The sequence below is a fragment of the Mastigoproctus giganteus genome, chromosome 5 (genome assembly GCF_048544385.1).
Source record: "Mastigoproctus giganteus isolate SK-2022 chromosome 5, ASM4854438v1, whole genome shotgun sequence".
Classification (NCBI taxonomy): Eukaryota; Metazoa; Arthropoda; class Arachnida; order Uropygi; family Thelyphonidae; genus Mastigoproctus; species Mastigoproctus giganteus.
The window spans coordinates 45,375,528-45,387,646 of record NC_143579.1 but is presented as its reverse complement, the minus strand read 5'-3'; positions in this window follow the sequence as shown (position 1 = coordinate 45,387,646).

The window sequence follows — 12,119 nt, the reverse complement described above, 5'->3', positions numbered from 1 at the left end:
TGCTAATCATCTTTTTCGACACAGGATGTGAATTATAAGGAATTTGTACTTTAAGGGGAGAGCGTCAATGCTGCATCTAAGTATTCTTCAAAGACTTCAATTTCCCGAGTGAGGCCGCAATTTCGAGAGAAATGCAGCATGTTCTTGTTGCACGACAATGCCCCGTCCATTCTGCACTTGTTTTAAAGATATTTCTGACGAAACATGATATCGTACAGATCAACCAACCAACCTACTCTCCCGATTTTGCACCAGAGGACTTCTTCCTCTTTACCAAGGTGAAAACTGCCCTCAAAGGAAAGAGATTTCAGGATGTTGAGATCATAAATGTATTTTGCTCCAACCATGGCATTTGCTGTTCCAACGTTTTGCTCCAACCATGGCATCTGGTGTAAGTACAGATATTGGATATTCAACATCGAGTTGCCTTCAGCCCAGACCTGCCGCCCTACGACTGGGACAAATACGGGCCCTTCCTGGAGAAGGCATTCAGTGGTTGTCGTGTTCACTAGGAAGATGAGGTGACGATCGTCCCACATTGGTTTCGCAACCAGCTGGCAGATTTCTTCGCTGAGGCCATATATCTTCTTCCAAGGAACAAAATAAGAGAAGAAAATTTGACCGGTACAATGGTAAAGTTTTGAAGAAAAATCAATGTAGCCAATATTACCAAAAATGGTACACTAAGAATGACCAGGACTGGGCTAATATTACACCAAAAACATGGGAAATTTACAGCTAGCAAGAGTAGCCGAAATTACTTAAACTGTTCTGCTTGAAAGCCCGTTTTCAGTACCTTAAGAATTTTTCATGAAAGATGCATATTAACAACTCTTGTCACCGATCACAAGTTACCTAATTCTCTTGATCTTGAAGATCTCTAGCAATAAATGATTCTAGTGTTCTTGATCTTGAAGATTTTTCTGAAAATATTTTCTTGATCTTGAAGATTTTGTTTTAAAAAGTAAAGTAAAGTGCAGCCATTATCAACCCACTGCAGGATGGAAGCCTCCTCAACAATTCATGCTGAGGGAAAATGGACCATAATCTGCCACGCTGGTCCAGTGCGGGTTGGCAGATCGACCGTATTCAGCAGTCAGGGGCTTGAACCCCGGTCTACTCAAAGAGCGTGTGCTACTGCACTCCCGCTCCTGCCCACTCGGCTACGGAGGCCTTTTGATTTTGTTTTAACCTGAATCCAAATATGTTTTTTCTTTGAATTTTTTTTTTTTTCAATACTTTCGTCTGTCATTGGAATCAGATATTTTGAAATAAGTTAGGCTAAAAATCATATTGCTCCTTTTTCCATTTATATTACCATTTTGTATATGGGGTGAGGCACTAGTTTATGAACTGAATAAACAGATAAACAAACAGTAATGTAATAATGAAATTTGTTGCCCAATCAGAAAGTACACTGAGTGGACAGAAATCATGAGATACGTATCCAGTAAAGGGCAAGCTCACTTTTTGACCGAAAAAGGGTAGTCACACGGCAAGGCATTGAATCCACTAGTTCACGAAAGCGTTCCACAGGTATTTCCATTCAGGCTTGCTGCACCGCTGTCCATAATTCCGTTGCATTCCTGGGCGGAGGATCCAAAGCTCGAACGGACCTTTCCACAGCATCCCAAAGATGCTCCACAGGGTTCATGTCCGGTGAATGGGGAGGCCATTCCATAGTTGTAAAATCTGAAAGAAAGAAATGCTCTTCGAACCATGTTCTAGTCACCATGGCTCTGTGGGAGGCGCATTGTCCTTCTGGAAGAGTTCATTGCCCTGTTGGTGCACGATGACCATGGAGGGATGCAGATGGTCTAGACTCTACAAGGACGAACACGTAACCTGGACCGTTCAGAGATGCGACTAGACGTACCGGAGGTCCCAACGTGTGCCAGTTGAACACGCCCCAGATCATTACCGATCGTACACCTGCCTGAATAGTTCCTTGTTGACACGACAGTTGCATAGCTTCGTGCTTCGTGCGGTTTCCGCCAGATACGCACCCACCTGTCCGCTCGAAATAACTGGAAACGAGACACATCGCACCAGGAGACCCACCTCCAATCATCCAAGGTCCAGTGTCGATGTTCTTTCGCCCAGTTGAGGCGTAGAGTCCTGTGTCGTGATGTCAACAATGGGACTCTGGTAGGCCGGCGGCTCCCATGACCTATTGCGGATATTGATCGCCTGATGGTCTTGGTGGAGACGTTTCTGGCACCTCCCTCGTTGAAGTCGGCGGTGATTTGTGCCACTGTCGCTGTCCGGTTGGCTGAAACAATGCGAGACAGACGTCGACGGCCACGTTCATCCACCACCTTTCTCCACCCACAGCGCTGTCCATGATCAGATGTTATTCTGGAAATGGACTATTCCCGATACACTCTTGATGCTGTCGAACGGGGATAGTGCAATTTCTGTACCACCTCGCAATAGAGTGACCCATGCGTCGGGGACCCGCTATCATCATCTCTCTTTTAAAGTCGGTTAACTCACGACGTTTGTCCATACTGACATCAAATTACCGTCTACGTGAATGCAGTGTACCTATATACTTGTCAAGCAGTGGATTCGTCCAGTAGCGAAAGGAGTGGTAGCGTCGCGTTGCCCAGAAACCAGGTAATCCCATGAATTCTGTCCTTTCAGTGTACAGTATATCGATAATCTACATGGTGTCAACAGACAATGCAACGTGCCACTGAGCCAACATAGACATAAAATTCCTGAAAAACTTATTTCAAAGCAGTTTGGATCATTCAGGCTGTATGACTTGAGCTGGTACAACTCTTACTTATAAAGAATTTCTTAAGAACATTATTTTTCCTGACAACTCACATGATTTTAACCAGAGTTGCCAACACCTTTCACCTCAATTGAGCGCCCAAAAATTCCCGATGAAATAAAATACAAAATACAGTAGTTTTCAAAATCAACTTTTAAACAGGAGAATGAAGTAGAAATCAAATTAAATTTTACTTTCTTTTATTAATCAAATGGAACAGACTTTTGGAACAAGCTGTCCAGGAATTCAGCTAGTAAGCGCTCTCAATGTTGGGATATTGGTCCCGTGGTGTCTCCCAGGCAAACCTAATCTGTCGCTCTGCTATTACTAGTTTGTGGATTAGCAGAGCGACAGCTCAAAACTGTGGGCTGGGTGTTCCAACATTCTCCATCTGTACCATTGTGTTTGAGCCTGGATGCCAAGGGCTGAGGTTTCGTGCGTGGAGTAACATTATATCACGTGTTAAATTGCCGACCACTTTGCCTTAGGAATTTCTAAAAAAACTTGTTAAACACATTCTGTCTGCAATAAGGTACAGAAAGATATAGGCCAGATGGATCCCCAGGAGGCTTGCAAAGAAATGAAGAGACGAAGAGTGGAAGTTTTTCCAACGACTTAAGCCCCATTTCGAAAGCGGATGCAATTTTCAACGTTATTGTAACAGGAGATGAATCTTAGATTCATCACCAATTATCGGAACTGAGTCGATATTATGAACCCTGAATTTCTGAAGAAGAAAAAAAAAAAGGGACCACAACCAATTGAGTCCAATACGCTGACTGAGACATTGGACAAGCTGTAAACAACAATGAAACGCGCAAGACTTGGTCATAATGCAATAGTGCCTCAACATGACAACGCGAAACCAAGTTGTTCCACACCCTCCTTATAAACCAGATTTGGCACTAAGTGACATTTTATTTTTCTTTCCAAAGCTGAAATAACATCTCCGATGTAACAGATATGATTCTGATGAGAAAGTTAAAGTAGCCGTGTGGGGAGAAGTTGCCTGAATTGGACCCCCCTAACTTTGCAAGCTAGTTATTTCGAAAGACGTTGTTATTTGAAAATTTATCACGTGAATCAGCATAAATACTGTTACCATAAAGTAATCAATCATATGTGCAATGACTGTAGAACAACTTTAAATAAATACATTCTGAAATTGTCCATTCTAGGAGTCGTCCCGTTCAGGCAACCTTCCCCTATATATGTATTTTGTTTTCTTCTTCTTCTTTCTGCAATCTCCATCACAACGTTTCGAGATTTCTTCAGCATCTTCCATGGAAAGTTTTCGTCTGACAGTTAAGAAAACAAACAAAAAAATCGTAATCATTTCGTCTGATTTGTTTTCAGACTGTTGAAGCTGCCTTCCGCTGTAGTCATTAAATCGTCTGTCCTAACTGAGAGAAAGGAGTGGACACACATATAAGTAAGAGAGAGGTGAGAAAATTGGCACTTCCTCAACTCTCTGATGGAACCAGTTTTACTACCTCCTAAGTAGTTTAATCAGGAGCAACAAAGAATTATTCATATTGCTTTTGGCTATTTTTCAACCCTCTTGAAGAGTTTCATAACAGGCAGTGGAGTCATCATGGAGATTCTGTTTGCTTTTCCATAAATTAAGTGAAATATCACGCATTATGGCTACTTGAACACATCGATCTCGAGTGTGTATGCAAATTACATAATAGAAATTTCTCTAACTGATTGGAATAACTGAATTTTATAAAGTGTCTCACCAGTTGAGTGTTGGGTAAAAAAATCGAAAGGTGTATACGATATCTGTGGTCCCCAATGAAAAAGTAAGTCCCCGTAAAATACTATTTAAATTTTTTTTTTGCCTTTACAACGAGTTCCTTGTCCCGGTATTGCACTAATTTCTAACAAACTACATTGTCAAAAGGTTAATTTGCCATTTATTTCAAAGATGGGACATTCTATGATAGCTGTCTGAAATCGAAAAGGTCAAATCTCTACAAATATCATCTTGTGATTTTTTAGTCCCTCATCAGATAGTTGATATTCGATGACAATGTACATTGACGAATCCTTGGGCACCCCAACTCCAAAAAATCTCAAAGGCTGAATTTCCATTATTTCTCTTGGAGGTGGAGAACTCATAGTTCCAATAAGTAAAATTATGCAATCTTCAATTAGATTTGCTGAACTTCATGGATCCAATTTTTCTGAAATTGGATCCATGGATAAAATTAGAACTCTAAACACGATACGAAAACTTTGGTCCATATTGTAGAAAGCAAATTTCCAGGTATTCATTATTAACGACAAGGTAATTTCAGTGCATGTTCGAACAAAGACATTTATTTGGATTAGACACTTAAATCAAGTCATACCATTTAAAATGTTTTCTAAAATTATGTTGAAATCAACCCAAGCGATAGTTCGGCTGTAGGAAGAGCCTGTCTTTCAAGTGACGTCACATTCGGGCAGCCTATCATAGGGTGGCATTCTGGAATGGCCTACCCTTATACACTTTTGTGTACCTTGTATTTTGCATTTCCAATTTCCATCGTTGACGTAAGAATGTTATAAAACATAATAATAAAAACTAAATGACTATTTTGTTTATAAAAACATTTTAAACTTAAAATTACAAATACATTTTTAAAGTTATTTAAAAATTTTAAAAGAAAGCCTAAATGAATTATTTATGCATAAAATATTTATTTAAATGAAAGGGCTTGCTAGCTTTTATTTGAATTCAAATTGCTGTTATTTTGGGGTTATGTAATGAACTTTTTAATTAACTCTTCGTGTATAAAATATTTATTTAAATAAAAATGTAAATAACTCGACTGATCGGAATTAATAACTTGAATTAATTAATCTCCATGCATAAACAAAAAAAATGGTGGACTTTTGGGTATCATCCATCAGAAAGTTTGGTTAGACTTCATAAAGGAAATCAGATGCCCCTGGGAAGTGCATCTAATGGAAATGCAACAACATCAACTCAGAGAGAAAGAGAGAGAGAGAGAGAGGACACATTAAATAGCGTGTTATAATGAATGAAATCTCCTTTTCTCTATTTTGCTATGCTCTTCGACTTCTAATTGCAAATCGACCAGGTTATGCAGAGGAGATGGCTTCACAGGTGGAAAAGAAGCTTAGAAAAAAAGATGATGGCTGGTATTGAAGCAGGAGAAATCATCTAGCTAGGGCGTAGGCTAATGTGACCTCCGTTTCAGCTTATACATGTGGCCCACCTTGCCCTGCTGTGGCCGAGACCTTCATCCCAGCTTGTCCTTGGTTTTCCGGCCTGCTTCACAACCGGATCTAGAAGCTCTCTCTCTCTCACACACACACACACACACACACACACACACACACACACACACATACACTGTACGTCTATTGAACCTTTTTGCTTCAAGGTACACGATGGACCTCACCTAAATCTCGTCCCGCCTTATTCGGAGGCACGGCGAACTTTCTGGATCGTCTCCACCCTGACACACCTTGGTCGCTGCCCGCGCGCACTCTGGTATTAGGAAACTAGAACCTCGGTGTACGATAGTACGAGTCTTCACGTAGATGTACAGAATGGAAGGGGTCGTAAACTCGCTGATAACGAATATCGTTGTCTTTGCCTTCACAACGAAACTTTCCACATTTCAAGGAAGTGTGATCGGACCATGCGAAAAAAATGTTTGTCGTGTGTCGTTAATCATACGAAATGTGGAAAAAAAGTCATAGAACAGGAAAGTAAGAGAAGAGGAAAGAATAAATATGGCTGGAAGCGAAGAGGGGGAAACAAAAGAAGGGGTTGTGAAAAATAAAATCCTGCTGTTTTATTAGAAAATGGAATGCTCTAGTTGCCTCGATATAGTATTGCTTTTAAACAAGCGATGCTGTGGAAATGTTAGTCTACAGCGAATATACACTCCCACCTAAAAGTTTGGAATCACGTTTAATTTTTCTTAACTTTCAAAGTTTTTATTAAAATAGAACCAACTTGTTTACCAATTTTTATTAAAATATTTTCTATTATGTATAAAGATCAAAAAACTTAAAGAATATTTAAGAAATTTCTAGAATATTCGATAAAGGTGTAGAAGACTCCTGAATGTGATAGAACATCGTAGAAGATTGTGGTAAAGTTATTATAACTCTGTATAAAAAAAAAGCTAGTCCATGAAAAGTACTGGGAAAAAAACTAGGTGGTTCATTTAAAGGAGAACAAACTACCATTCAATGATTCAAGTAGTTCAAAGAACAAACCACGATTAGGACGATCGCGTAACAACGGAAGCACAAGATAAGACCATGAAACTGATTCCTAAAAGCAATCGATGACTTACTGAACCTCAAAACTTAGCTGAGTTCAATAGGAACAGAGAAACTCCATGCGTACATCCACTGTAAAACTTCGTCTTAAACAAGTAGAACTTAATGGTCATGTATCAGTCCGAAAACAATTATGGTTCGGCTAAAAGCTAGCAACATTGGACAACTGAAGAGTGGAAAAACGTACTGTGGATGGATGACTCCAAATCTGAAATTTTTGGATCATTTGGATCTCACATAAACATTTGAATGTTTATGTGAGACGATCAATTGAGGAAAAAATGATGCTACATTGTTCAATGCCTACAGTCAAGAACGGTGGAGGTTCCATCACCAACTTTAAACAGAAAAATTAATAAAACTCAAATTTTAATCAAGTTTAACTCAATTTGAAATGGGTGTATATATTTAAATATAAAGTGATGTTGTTTGTTAGAATACCCAAGGGTATTCTTAATGGTATTTTTAGGATACCCAAGGGTATTCTAACAACACCACTGCTCTTCAAAATAACAAACAACGGAGTCAATAGAGCTTTTTATTCATATTATAAAACATTGCATAACAAAAGGAAATAAATAGGGAACTAACCAGACCTGTCTAATTTAAATGTATATTTTGGGATGTCTTGTTTGACGTGTAGCCTCATTCCGTTAGCCTTAATAAGAAAGTCTGAAGACGCTGCACTTCATTTGTCGTCTGCCCAAGTCGGTTCTTTAATTGTCGATTGTTTTCTACGTGACCCTAAGGAGATAAACAAAGCCTATTGAAGGCACAGCCGAAGTAGCGCCTGGATATGTATCTTAAAACACAGAACGACTACAGCAACGACTACTAAGATAGTAAGTAGCCTTTAGCCTCACTCGACAGCGATTGTCCATTGTTCCTTCAGGGCGTAGAGGTCATGACTGCATAATTGGCCACATCGTTAGAAGCGAATGGAATAAAACGTGCTCGCTACCAGACAGCACGAACAACGCCAAAACAATCTCCTTGTTATTATAATGTACAGAAGGCCTGACAAACTAATAAACATTGATCGCACAGATTACGTTCTGTTCTCAAAATAGTATCATTTGCTGAAGACCGCTTTGGACGATGATAATTGTGTTAATTTGACGTCACTCATAATTGACTACCCTTCCAGTCAGCATTTCGAAGTTACATTTCTCAAACATGAAGAACTGCACGAAATTTTAAACAGTTTTTTTTATGTATGTGTGAGTTTAATTTAAAACCGGGATGAAAGTTCAATGAATCCATGTTGTTCCCTTCAGAAGTAGCTCATTAAGACAGCAAGAGAGAGATTTCCAAGTTACTGATTTCAAAATTTCTGTAATTTATTGTTAATTAAAATTTTGGGAGGTGCTTTTTCAAGTATTCAAATCTTTATTGGAATTGGTCACTAAGGTCTTTGATTTCATTTATTACAAACGATGGGCACCCCTCAGCAGTTTCCTCCAAATATTTTTTAAGAGTAGGAAAATGAAGCAAATTTCCTTTTAAAAGCTGATTCTGAAACACGAAGTTTTTTCGCAAATGCAATCTTTTCCCTGTAGTCTCAAATTTAACTCATTTAAATAGCTGAAGATGTCAACCATGAATGAAAGTATAATCTTGAAATCTTCAGTTAAAATTTCATTAAAAAGTTTTTATTTATTGCTTTCTATTAGAAAAGCTTTTACTTCTTCAAATACCTCTCAAATTCTCGAGAGCTCCTTTCCACGACTGGGCCAACGAACCTCTGTGTGGGTAATAAGATCAGAATGCGGTGTTTGAAGATCTTCCAAAAATATTTTTAGAAGTCGCTTATTTAGGTATTTAGCAATAAAATGGTTGATGACTTTAACAATGACTTCGAGAGCACCCATTGTAGGAGCGGTCGCGAGCAAAATTTATTTTTTGAAGAAGAGAATGGTGCTCGCGAGCACCAGGTTAAGAACCCCTGGTCTAGATGAGCCCATAAAAGCTTTATTGGGTTTAAATCAGACGATTGGGGTGGCCACAGCATAATTTGCAATACCCCTCCTGTTGTTTAGTTGCTAGAAAGGCCCTGTACAGCTTATAGCTGTGTTTCAGGTCATTGCCTTGTTGTAATATAAAATTTCTTCCACAAAGTGGAAGTCCAGAGGATATTGCATTTTGTTCATAAATGTCCTTATAGCCTTCTTTTCTTAAAATTCCTTCAATTCTAACGATGTCACCGACTCCAAAAAACAGAAGCAGTCCCAGACCACGATGGAACCTTAACTGGCACTAGCTTTTCTTCAGTTGATCGACTCGCATAAACTCTACTCTTGGATTGGATTTATCCGCCTCAGTAACGTTTTTCCACTATTCAATTGTCCAATTTTGATGGTTCTTAGCTCAAGACAATCTTTTGATTTTCCTGTTTTAATGAGATTTTCTGATCGCAACAAGACTACAAAGTTTTGCTTGTTTAAGACGAAGTTTTACAGTAGATGCAGAAACGGAAATTTCCGTGTTCCTGTTGAACTCATCTCGGTCTTCAGGTGCAGAAATTCGTCGATTGTGCCTTCAGTGTTATGGTCTTATCTTGTGCTTCCGTTGTTACTCGTCAATTTATATTATTGCCCCCACTTTCTAAAACCATCTACAATGCTCTACCACATTTAGGAATCCGTCACACCTTTCTGGAATATTTTCGAATATTCTAGAAATTCCTTAAATATTATTTCAGTTTTTTTTATTTTTTTTAAACATAATAAAACTATTTTAATTAAAATTGGTAAACATGTTGCTCTTACTTTAATAAAAACCTTGAAAATTAAGAAAACAGAAACATAATTCCAAACTCTTCAGGAAGGAGTGTTATATATGTTTCTATTTATTGGAAACTTGTAGACGCCATACCATGGAAATGGCAACACAACACTGTCAGGTACAGCTCTAAATATCGAAGGAGACTGGCAGACTTAATGGCGGAATTGATAAAAGGGCCCCTCCCTCCATAACAGATCTGTCTGTACATGACATTTCAGCGACACTGAGGAACCCTAAGTATAATGTTAGTAATGTGATCTGCAAATTGAAGCGGACTGGCACTGAAACCGTCACGAAATGGACCCATAAGACCTCAGAAGCTAAAGGAACATAATAGGAGAGCTCTGAAAATATTCGGCCGCTCAGAACGCAAATTGGATGTTGTCGTAGCATACACAGGCCCTCAGTGAGACGATTGGGACACATGTCAGCACAATATATGCGCAGGTTGCTGCACGACATGGGTTAACATGATCGTGCAGCCTTCCACAAGCCACTAATCACCCCGAGTAACGCCAGCCGCCATCTGGATTAACCAGCCCAGAGTCCTGATTTCAATCATACAAAGAACTTCTGGGTTGAATTGAATCATCTGGTGAGTGTGAGGAGAGAATGCTCAAAAAACAGAGCTGAACTAGTGGCCTCCTTAAAGGCCGAATGGAGAAAAATACCGGAGGATATTTACAAAAACTGGAGAGTGTTTTCATGGAGACTAGAGGCTGTCCGGATATTAATGGTAGAGCAATGTAAAAGAACCGTTTGAAATTTAAAAAAACAAAAACAAAAAGATTATTGAATATTGGTTATGTTACAAACAATACCATGGTCTTCCAGTTCAACGAAATTAAACTATTACTTTATTGTCGCAATAGGTTCAAATGTTATCAGATATGGTCAATATAGTTGAGGCAAAGCAGGCATATTAAGGACTGGAAGACCTGACTGAATAGTAAGAAGATATTTGATAGAATCTTAAAAATCAGTGGTCAGATAGAGTCGTTGAGATATTTTTGTAACGGTAGATGTAATTTTGGTGGTTCTTGACGCATCGACTAGTTCATATAGCCCTTATCGTTGGTCAGCGGCTCGATTTTCGTGTTGTTCGGGATGAAAAACCCTGAATAGCTTACGGAGGGTGGAGAATCCTGAAACATGTTTCTGTACGTTGGAAATTAAATCCAAGATAAGGTACAGAGCCATCTTTTGATATAATCTGTTGTTGTTGCTTAGTATTTACACAAGTTTTTGGAATAAAAGAACCGAACAATTCAATCACGATTGAAAATTCCTCCTATCTGTAAAGGATTTGAACCGAGGTATTTTCTAAACCGTGTGGAAAAGCACCAATCCGCCACTGTGGCTATTCTGTTTTGCATATATCGTATATTTTCAAGTACTTTTTCAAGAGTGAAAAAAATTTCAGTCTTGAAATTTTTTCAGTCTTTAAAAAATTTCAAGACTCAGTCTCCCACCAGCAAGATCATACTGGCCAATTTCTGGGATAAGGAAGGAATTCTTTTGACAGCCTACATGTCACATAAGAAAACAATCGCTGGAGAAGCTAATGCTGCTGTTCTCTTGAAATAATTCAAGTTTTCTGTTCTCTTGAATTAATTCAAGAGAACAGAAAACTTGAATTATTAATTCAAGAGAACGAGGTTATTTTAATCGTGTCTTCCAGAAGGAATTATATTCCTGTAACATGTAGCCAACTACTTAGAATGTTCCCGTATTATATGTTTAATTTCCATTCACCATAAATGAAAAGAATTAAACTCAATGGGGAAAAAATGATCAACCTTTATTCAGTATCTGGAAGGGTCACCTTTTGCCCGTACACGTTGTAGCATGGATTTCGCTAGGCGCCTGAGGGAATCTATTTCCAGATTTCACCGTTCTTCCATCAATATTTGTCAAGAATATTTGTCAGCTGCTATATAATAGTTGGTGGAACACTACAAAGCCAAACCGCCCTTTCCAACATATCCCAGACATCATCAGTTGGGTTCAGATCTGAAGAATAAGGCGGCCAGGGTAAATGTTGGAAAACTTGGGAATGATTCAAACCATTCAGATACAATTTTTGAACTGTGGATAATTGCGTTATTGTTTTAAAAGAAGCCATCGCAACGCGGGTACCAACGTCACCCCACAATGGTTGGTTGGTTGGTTGGTTATTAGGATTTTTATGGCGCATCAGCATCTAAAGCTATAGTGCGCCAATCCCACAATGGTTCATTGC